This window comes from Lepidochelys olivacea, assembly GCF_965140295.1.
Source record: "Lepidochelys olivacea isolate rLepOli2 genome assembly, chromosome: 5".
NCBI lineage: Eukaryota > Metazoa > Chordata > Testudines > Cheloniidae > Lepidochelys > Lepidochelys olivacea.
In genome coordinates, this window is record NC_140415.1 from 5,357,947 (window position 1) to 5,367,470 (window position 9,524).

Below are 9,524 nucleotides of genomic sequence, written 5' to 3' on the forward strand. Positions count from 1 at the left end.
CATCTTATGGTGAGCAGGCAGGAGATGTGGATGGCTAACAGTCCTATTGTACCATCTTCAGCCAAGCAGCCAGGAGATGTGCATGCCTTGCAGTTCTTCTGCACTGTCTGCTGCCAGCCAAAGATGTAAAAGATAGATGGAGTGAATCAAAACAAGAAATAGACCAGATTTGTTTTGTATTCATTTACTCCCCCCTCCCTCCCTTCCCCCCTCTGTGAAGTCCTGCCTGAAATACCAGAGGGAGGGATAGCTTAGTGGGTTGAGCATTGGCCTGCTAAACCCAGGGGTTTGAGTTCAATCCTTGAGCGGGACATTCTGTGTGACAGTTGTTTTTGTTTCTCCTTGATGTAAAGCCACCCCTGTAATTTTAAAAATTTTACAGGATTTTAATTCCCTGTAAGCCAACCCTGTAAGCCATGTTGTCAGTCGCCCCTCCCTCCGTCAGAGCAACGGCAGACAATCGTTCCGTGCCTTTTTTCTGTGCAGACGCCATACCACGGCAAGCATAGAGCCCGCTCAGATCACTTTAGCAATTAGGAGCACATTAAACACCATGCGCATTATCGAGCAGTGTATGCAGCACCAAAACCTGGCAAAGTGAAACCGGGTGAGTAGGCGACGTCAGCGCGGTGACGAGAGTGATGAGGACATGGACACAGACTTGTCTCAAAGCATGGGCCCTGGCAATGCAGGCATCATGGTGCTAATGGGGCAGGTTCATGCCATGGAACGCTGATTCTGGGCCCGGGTAACAAGCACAGACTGGTGGGACCGTATAGTGTTGCAGGTCTGGGACGATTCCCAGTGGCTGCAAAACTTTCGCATGCCTAAGGGCACTTTCATGGAACTTTGTGACTTGCTTTCCCCTGCCCTGAAGTGCATGAATACCAAGATGAGAGAAGCCCTCACAGTTGAGAAGCAAGTGGCAACAGCTCTGTGGAAGCTTGCAACGCCAGACAGCAACCGGTCAGTTAGGAATCAATTTGGAGTGGGCAAATCTACTGTGGGGGCTGCTGTGATCCAAGTAGCCAATGCAATCAAAGATCTGCTGATATCAAGGGTAGTGACTCTGGGAAATGTGCAGGTCATAGTGGATGACTTTGCTGCAATGGGATTCCCTAACTGTGGTGGAGCGATAGACGGAACCCATATCCCTATCTTGGCACCAGAGCACCAAGCCAGCAACTACATAAACCACAAGGGGTACTTTTCAATAGTGCTGCAAGCACTGGTGGATCTCAAGGGACGTTTCACCAACATCGTGAGATGGCCAGGAAAGGTACATGACGCTCGCATCTTCAGGAACTCTGGTCTGTTTCAAAAGCTGCAGGAAGGGACTTTATTCCCAGACCAGAAAATAACCGTTGGGGATGTTGAAATGCCTATAGTTATCCTTGGGGACCCAGCCTACCCCTTAATGCCATGGCTCATGAAGCCATACATAGGCAGCCTGGACAGTAGTCAGGAGCTGTTCAACTACAGGCTGAGCAAGTGCAGAATGGTGGTAGAATGTGCATTTGGACGTTTAAAGGCGCGCTGGCGCAGTTTACTGACTCGGTTAGACCTCAGCGAAACCAATATTCCCACTGTTATTACTGCTTGCTGTGCGCTCCACAATATCCGTGCGAGTAAGGGGGAGATGTTTATGGCAGGGTGGGAGGTTGAGGCAAATCGTCTGGCTGCTGGTTACGCACAGCCAGACACCAGGGCGGTTAGAAGAGCACAGGAGGGCGTGGTTCGCATCAGAGAAGCTTTGAAAACCAGTTTCATGACTGGCCAGGCTACGGTGTGAAAGTTCTGTTTGTTTCTCCTTGATGAAACCCCCCACCCCTTGGTTCATTCTACTTCCCTGTAAGCTAACCACCCTCCCCTCCTCCCTTCGATCACCGCTTGCAGAGGCAATAAAGTCATTGTTGCTTCACATTCATGCATTCTTTATTAATTCATCACACAAATAGGGGGATAACTGCCAAGGTAGCCCGGGAGGGGTGGTGGAGGAGGGAAGGACAAGGCCACACAGCACTTTAAAAGTTTAAAAATTTAAAACTTATTGAATGCCAGCCTTCTGTTGCTTGGGCAATCCTCTGGGGTGGAGTGGCTGGGTGGCCGGAGGCCCCCCACCGCGTTCTTCCGTGTCTGGGTGAGGAGGCTATGGAACTTGGGGAGGAGGGCGGTTGGTTACACAGGGGCTGTAGCGGCGGTCTGTGCTCCTGCTGCCTTTCCTGCAGCTCAACCATACGCTGGAGCATATTAGTCTGATCCTCCAGCAGCCTCAGCATTGAATCCTGCCTCCTCTCATCACGCTGCCGCCACCTTTCAGCTTCAGCCCTCTCCTCAGCCTGCCACCTCTCCTCCCGGTCATTTTGTGCTTTCCTGCACTCTGACATTGTCTGCCTCCAAGCATTCGTCTGTGCTCTGTCAGTGTGGGAGGACAGCATGAGCTCAGAGAACATTTCATCACGAGTGCGTTTTTTTCGCCTTCTAATCTTCACTAGCCTCTGGGAAGGAGAAGATCCTGTGATCCTTGAAATACATGCAGCTGGTGGAGAAAAAAAAGGGACAGTGGTATTTAAAAAGACACATTTTATAGAACAATGGGTACACTCTTTCATGGTAAACCTTGCTGTTAACATTACATACATAGCACATGTGCTTCCGTTACAAGGTCGCATTTTGCCTCCCCCCACCGCGTGGCTAGCTCCTCCCGCCTCCCCGTGTCTAACAGTGGGGAACATTTCTGTTCAGCCACAGGCAAACAGCCCAGCAGAAATGGGCACCTCTGAATGTCCCCTTAAGAAAAGCACCCTATTTCAACCATGAATGATACCACTCTCCTGAGGATTACACAGAGAGATAAAGAACGGATGTTGTTTGAATGCCAGCAAACAAACACTGCAATGCTTTGTTCTACAATGATTCCCGAGTATGTACTACTGGCCTGGTGTGGTAAAGTGTCCTACCATGGTGGATGGAATAAGGCTGCCCTCCCCAGAAACCTTTTGCAAAGGCTTTGGGAGTACATCCAGGAGAGCCGCAAATGCCAGGACAAATTAATCATTAAACATGCTTGCTTTTAAACCATGTATAGTATTTAAAAAGGTACACTCACCAGAGGTCCCTTCTCTGCCTGATGGGTCCGGGAGGCAGCTTGGGTGGGTTCGGGGGGTACTGGCTCCAGGTCCAGGGTGAGAAACAGTTCCTGGCTGTTGGGAAAACCGGTTTCTCCGCTTGCTTGCTGTGAGCTATCTACAACTTCATCATCATCATCGTCCTCGTCCCCAAAACCTGATTCCATGTTGCCTCCATCTCCATTGAAGGAGTCACACAACATGGTTGGGGTAATGGTGGCTGAACCCCCTAAAATGGGATGCAGCTCATCATAGAAGCGGCATGTTTGGGGCTCTGACCCAGAGCAGCCATTTGCCTCTCTGGTTTTCTGGTAGGCTTGCCTCAGCTCCTTAAGTTTCACATGGCACTGCTTCGGGTCCCTGTTATGGCCTCTGTCCTTCATGCCCTGGGAGATTTTGACAAAGGTTTTGGCATTTCGAAAACTGGAACGGAGTTCTGATAGCATGGATTCCTTTCCCCATACAGCGATCAGATCCCGTACTTCCCATTTGGTCCATGCTGAAGCTCTTTTGCGATTCTGGGTCTCCATCATGGCACCTCTGCTGATGAGCTCTGCACTCACCTGCAGCTTGCCATGTACCCAAACAGGAAATTGAAATTCAAAAGTTCGCGGGCCTTTTCCTTTCTACCTGGCCAGTGCATCTGAGTTGAGAGCGCTGTCCAGAACGGTCACAATGGAGCACTCTGGGATATCTCCCGGAGGCCAATACCATCTAATTGCGTCCACAATACCCCAAATTCGACCCAGCAAGGCCGATTTCAGTGCTAATCCCCTTGTCAGGGGTGGAGTAAGGAAATCGATTTTAAGAGCCCTTTAAGCCGAAAAAAAGGGCTTCGTCGTGTGGACGGGTGCAGGATTAAATCGATTTAACACTGCTAAATTCAACCTCAACTCCTAGTGTAGACCAGGGCTTAGAGGGTGCTGATGGAAACACCTCCTCCCTTCCAGCCCCTCTCCCTGCCCCAGGGTGCTGACCTCCCCTCCCCTCCCCTGCTCCAGAGCTCCCCCTCCCCTGCCCCAGAGCTCCCCCTCTCTTCCAGTCCCCCCAGGATGCTGAACTCCCTCCCACTACAGCCCCTCCACTGTCCCAGCGCTCCCCCTCCCTTCCAGCCCCCCCCACCCTATCCCACCCCACCCCAGAGTGCTGAACTCCCGCTCCCCTACATCTTCTCCACAGCCTTCTCACCCCAGGGCTGACCTCCCCCTCCAGCCCTTCCCCTGCCCCAGAGCTCCCTCTCCCTTCCAGCCCCCCCACCCCAGGGCTGACCTCCCCTTCCAGCCCCTCCCCTGCCCCAGAGATCCCCCTCCCTTCCAGCCCCCCCCACCCCAGGGCTGACCTCCCCTTCCAGCCCCTCCCCTGCCCCAGAGATCCCCCTCCCTTCCAGCCCCCCCACCCCAGGGCTGACCTCCCCCTCCAGCCCCTCCCCTGCCCCAGAGCTCCCTCTCCCTTCCAGCCCCCCCACCCCAGGGCTGACCTCCCCTTCCAGCCCCTCCCCTGTCCCAGAGATCCCCCTCCCTTCCAGCCCCCCCACCCCAGGGCTGACCTCCCCCTCCAGCCCCTCCCCTGCCCCAGAGATCCCCCTCCCTTCCAGCCCCCCCACCCCAGGGCTGACCTCCCCTTCCAGCTCCTCCCCTGCCCCAGAGCTCCCCGTCCCTTCCAGCCCCCCCCCCACAGGGCTGACCTCCCCTTCCAGCCCCTCCCCTGCCCCAGAGATCCCCCTCCCTTCCAGCCCCCCCCCACCCCAGGGCTGACCTCCCCTTCCAGCTCCTCCCCTGCCCCAGAGATCCCCCTCCCTTCCAGCCCCCCACCCCAGGGCTGACCTCCCCTTCCAGCTCCTCCCCCGCCCCAGAGATCCCCCTCCCTTCCAGCCCCCCCACCCCAGGGCTGACCTCTTCCAGCTCCTCCCCTGCCCCAGAGATCCCCCTCCCTTCCAGCCCCCCCCCCAGGGCTGACCTCCCCCTCCAGCCCCAGAGATCCCCCTCCCTTCCAGCCCCCCCCCCCAGGGCTGACCTCCCCCTCCAGCCCCAGAGATCCCCCTCCCTTCCAGCCCCCCCCCCCCCCAGGGCTGACCTCCCCTTCCAGCCCCTCCCCTGCCCCAGAGATCCCCCTCCCTTCCAGCCCCCCCACCCCAGGGCTGACCTCCCCCGCCCCTTCAGCCCCGGAGTTCCCCGCTCCCTTCCAGCGCCCCCCGGACCAGGACTTGAGCTCCCCCTGCCTTCGAGCCGGTGCCTGTACCTGTCTCTGTGGACCGCGAAGCTCCGCCCCTTCTGTGGGCGGGGCAGACTGCGCTTCCCGCTCCCCGCCTCGCTAGGAAACCTTTGGTCACGTGCTGAGGGAGCGCCTTTGTCTCCCTCTGTCACGTGGAGGGAGAGCGAGCGGGCGGGCGCGCCGGGTCGCGTGGAACGGTGCTCGGCGGCGCGCGCGCGCTCCGTGGGTCACGTGGCGGGGGAGAGGCCGCGCGGCGTTGCGCTGCACCGGGGGAGGGGGGTTGTCACGTGACAGTGGTGGGCGCCGCCGCTGCTGCTGCTTTGTGAGCACATTGGGCAGGTAACGAGCGGGCCCGGGGGGGAGTGACCCCCCCACTCGGGGCCGGCCGTGGGGCGGGGAGGCCGGAGCCCCCAGGGAGACGGCACCGAGGGGGTGGGGGCGGGGAGGCCCGGAGAGAGTCTCTCCCTCAGCGCCAGGGGCACGGCTGGGGGCGGGGAGCAGAGTCCCCCCTCAGCCCCGCTTCCCCCCCCCCGAGAGCGGAGCCCCCACCATCTACCTTACCCCCCCCCCGAGAGCGGAGCCCCCACTCCTTCGGGGAGAGCGGGGCCCCCACCATCTACCTTAACTCCCCCCCCCGAGAGCGGAGCCCCCACTCCTCCGGAGAGAGCGGGGCCCCCACCATCTACCTTACCCCCCCCGAGAGCGGAGCCCCCACTCCTCCGGGGAGAGCGGGGCTCCCACCATCTACCTTACCCCCCCCCCGAGAGTGGAGCCCCCACCATCTACCTTACCCCCCCCCCGAGAGCGGAGCCCCCACTCCTTCGGGGAGAGCGGGGCCCCCACCATCTACCTTAACTCCCCCCCCCGAGAGCGGAGCCCCCACTCCTCCGGAGAGAGCGGGGCCCCCACCATCTACCTTACCTCCCCCCCCCCGAGAGCGGAGCCCCCACTCCTCCGGGGAGAGCGGGGCTCCCACCATCTACCTTACCCCCCCCCCGAGAGTGGAGCCCCCACCATCTACCTTACCCCCCCCCGAGAGCGGAGCCCCCACTCCTCCGGAGAGAGCGGGGCCCCCACCATCTACCTTACCCCCCCCGAGAGCGGAGCCCCCACTCCTCCGGGGAGAGCGGGGCTCCCACCATCTACCTTACCCCCCCCCCGAGAGTGGAGCCCCCACCATCTACCTTACCCCCCCCCCGAGAGCGGAGCCCCCACTCCTCCGGGGAGAGCGGGGCCCCCACCATCTACCTTAACTCCCCCCCCCGAGAGCGGAGCACCCACTCCTCCGGAGAGAGCGGGGCCCCCACCATCTACCTTACCCCCCCCGAGAGCGGAGCCCCCACTCCTCCGGGGAGAGCGGGGCTCCCACCATCTACCTTACCCCCCCCCCGAGAGTGGAGCCCCCACCATCTACCTTACCCCCCCCCGAGAGCGGAGCCCCCACTCCTCCGGGGAGAGCGGGGCCCCCACCATCTACCTTACCCCCCCCGAGAGCGGAGCCCCCATTCCTCTCGGGAGAGCGGGGCCCCCACCATCTACCTTACCCCCCCCCAAGAGCGGAGCCCCCACTCCTCCGGGGAGAGCGGGGCCCCCACCATCTACCTTACCACCCCCCCGAGAGCGGAGCCCCCACTCCTCTGGGGAGAGCGGGACCCCCACCATCTACCTTACCCCCCCCGAGAGCGGAGCCCCCATTCCTCCGGGGAGAGCGTGGCCCCCACCATCTACCTTACCTCCCCCCCCCCCCGAGAGCGGAGCCCCCTCTCCTCTGGGGAGAGCGGGGCCCCCACCATCTACCTTACCCCCCCCCGAGAGCGGAGCCCCCACTCCTCTCGGGAGAGCGGGGCTCCCACCATCTACCTTACCTCCCCCCGAGAGCGGAGCCCCCACTCCTCTCGGGAGAGCGGGGCTCCCACCATCTACCTTACCCCCTCCCGAGAGCGGAGCCCCCACTCCTCTCGGGAGAGCGGGGCTCCCACCATCTACCTTACCCCCCCCGAGAGCAGAGCCCCCACTCCTCCAGGGAGAGCGGGACCCTCACCATCTACCTTACCCCCCCCCCGAGAGCGGAGCCCCCACTCCTCCAGGGAGAGCGGGGCCCCCACCATCTACTTCCCCCCCCCCCCGAGAGCGGAGCCCCCACCATCTATTCCCCCCCCAAGAGAGCGGGGCCCCCACTCCTCTGGGGAGAGCGGGGTCCCCACCGTCTACCTTACCCCCCCCGAGAGCGGGGTCCCCACCATCTATCTTACCCCCCCCGAGAGCGGAGCCCCCACTCCTCTGCGGAGAGCGGGGTCCCCACCATCTATCTTGCCCCCACTCCGGGGAGAGATGGTGGGGGGGACGCTGCTATCTTACCCCCCCCTCCTCCGGGGAGAGCAGGGGGGGCCCCTATCTTCTTCTCCCTCACCACCCATCTCCCCTGCCCAGGGAGAGAGAAAGCAGAGTCCTCCTCCCCTTCCCAGAGAGAGGCCAGCACCCCTTCTTGCCGCCTGTCTTCTCTGCCTCTTCCCCCTCCCGCCCCCGGGAGAGGCCAGAGCCCCTCGCCGCCTGTCTCCTCTCCCCCACAGAGAGAGCAGAGCCCCCTTCACCATTTTACCCCCTCCCAGGAGGGTAGGGCCCCTTCTGGTTTGAGGGAGCTTGGGGTGGGGAGAGAGAAGGTCGCCAGAACCTCATTCCTTCCCATCTTAATGAGAAGGAAAGGGGCAAGGGTCTGGGGGTGGGGAGAACAGAGTGGGTCAAGAGGGTCCCTCCCCCAACTTGGGGAGGCCTTTTGTTTCCAGGCCTCAGATTCCCTTGTTTCTTCCTTGTACCGGGCGGGGAACTGTAGTTTCCCCTTTCTTTCTGATGCTCAAGGAGCGGTGCGGGAGAAGAGTTGGCGATGTGTCTGCCCCTCAGGCTCCCCTATCTCTTCCCACAAACTAGGGTTGGAGGAATCAAGCCCTCCGGGTCTGAGAGACCCCATCCCCCCCTTCCTCATCATCTCTTGCACCTCCCAATTCCCTGTCTCTTTTCTCAGGGTAGTGAGGGCCCTAGTCTCCTTTCTCCCAGGTTCTCCTCCCACTGTAGGGTTGGGGGACGCTGTTGTCTCCTCTCACTCGCAGGGGAAGCGGGGCAGTGTTGCTGGTCGTCTTCTCTACCATGTTCTAGTCTTACTTCCTGCTTGGGAGGTCAGAAGTCTTTGTCAGCCCTTTCCCCACACACCCCTTTCCGGTGGTTCCCCTAAGAACATCAGAATGGCCATTCTGGGTCAGACCAATGGTCCATCTAGCCCACTGTCCTGTCTCTCACAATGGCTGGTGCCAGATGCTTCAGAGGGAGTGAACAGAACAGGGTAATTATTGAGTGATCTATCCGCTGTTGTCCAGGCCTGGCGTCTGGTAGTCAGAGACTTGGGGACACCCAGAGCATGGGGTTGCCTCCCTGACCATCTTGGCTAAAACTGAGGGCTGAGTGTGTCAGTCCTATTCCTCCCCACCCTGTGCCTCTTACTAAGTCTAAATCCTCTAATCCCCATCTTCCCTATGCCTCCCAGTGGAGGAGGGGGCTCTGGCTTACTTCCCTTGGGATCCCAACCCCTGTGGTTTTCACTTGGGGGAAGGGATTCTGTCCTATACTCCCAGAGCCTCTCTTCCCAGTGAGAGGCATAGGAAGGGGGTCAGAGAGTGTAGGCTAGTGCTCTTACATGAAGTGGGGGAGAGAAAAAGCAGAACTGTAGGGCTCTTTTTCCCCTAAAAATTGATTTTATTCTTTCCACATTCATTTTCAGTGAGGGAGGGGCATCTGGTCTCTTCTTCGAACATACTCCCTGTCTGTCTTCACTAGTTTGGAAGGAGGGATTTGGTCTCCTTTCCCTCTCACCAGATTTCTGGCTCTCCTGTACTATGGCTGTCAAGGAGAGGGGTCTCTGCCCCCCTTCTCCTGTCCGCCTTGAACTCTTGTCTCTTTTTTACTGTGACAAGGACCCCTGTTTTCCTCTGCTGCCCCACTGTTCCCTGCTGCTTCTGTGTGTGTGTATCGGTGTGTTCTTTTCTGGGAGGTGTCCAGTCCCCTCACAGGATGCCAGGGTTGTTCGAGTTTTGCTCATGGTGGGGTCAGGGTCTCTGGTACCTTCAAAGTGAGGGTAGGGTTTGTGAAGGGGGTGTGTCTTTGGTCCCTTTTCTAATTCTAGTTCAGGCTGAAGGG

The 9,524-nt window shown here is 59.6% G+C and overlaps 1 long non-coding RNA gene across 1 annotated transcript; it reads right to left on the minus strand.

The window, feature by feature from the left end:
• Nucleotides 1-1,924: 1,924 nt before the first annotated feature.
• On the minus strand, nucleotides 1,925-5,460 carry LOC311521415. Its single transcript, XR_014711894.1, has 3 exons — nucleotides 5,367-5,460; nucleotides 3,110-3,514; nucleotides 1,925-2,539 (listed from the first exon to the last, which is right to left on the minus strand). It is a non-coding gene; the product is annotated as an uncharacterized lncRNA (long non-coding RNA).
• Between the last annotated feature and the right edge of the window lie 4,064 nt (nucleotides 5,461-9,524).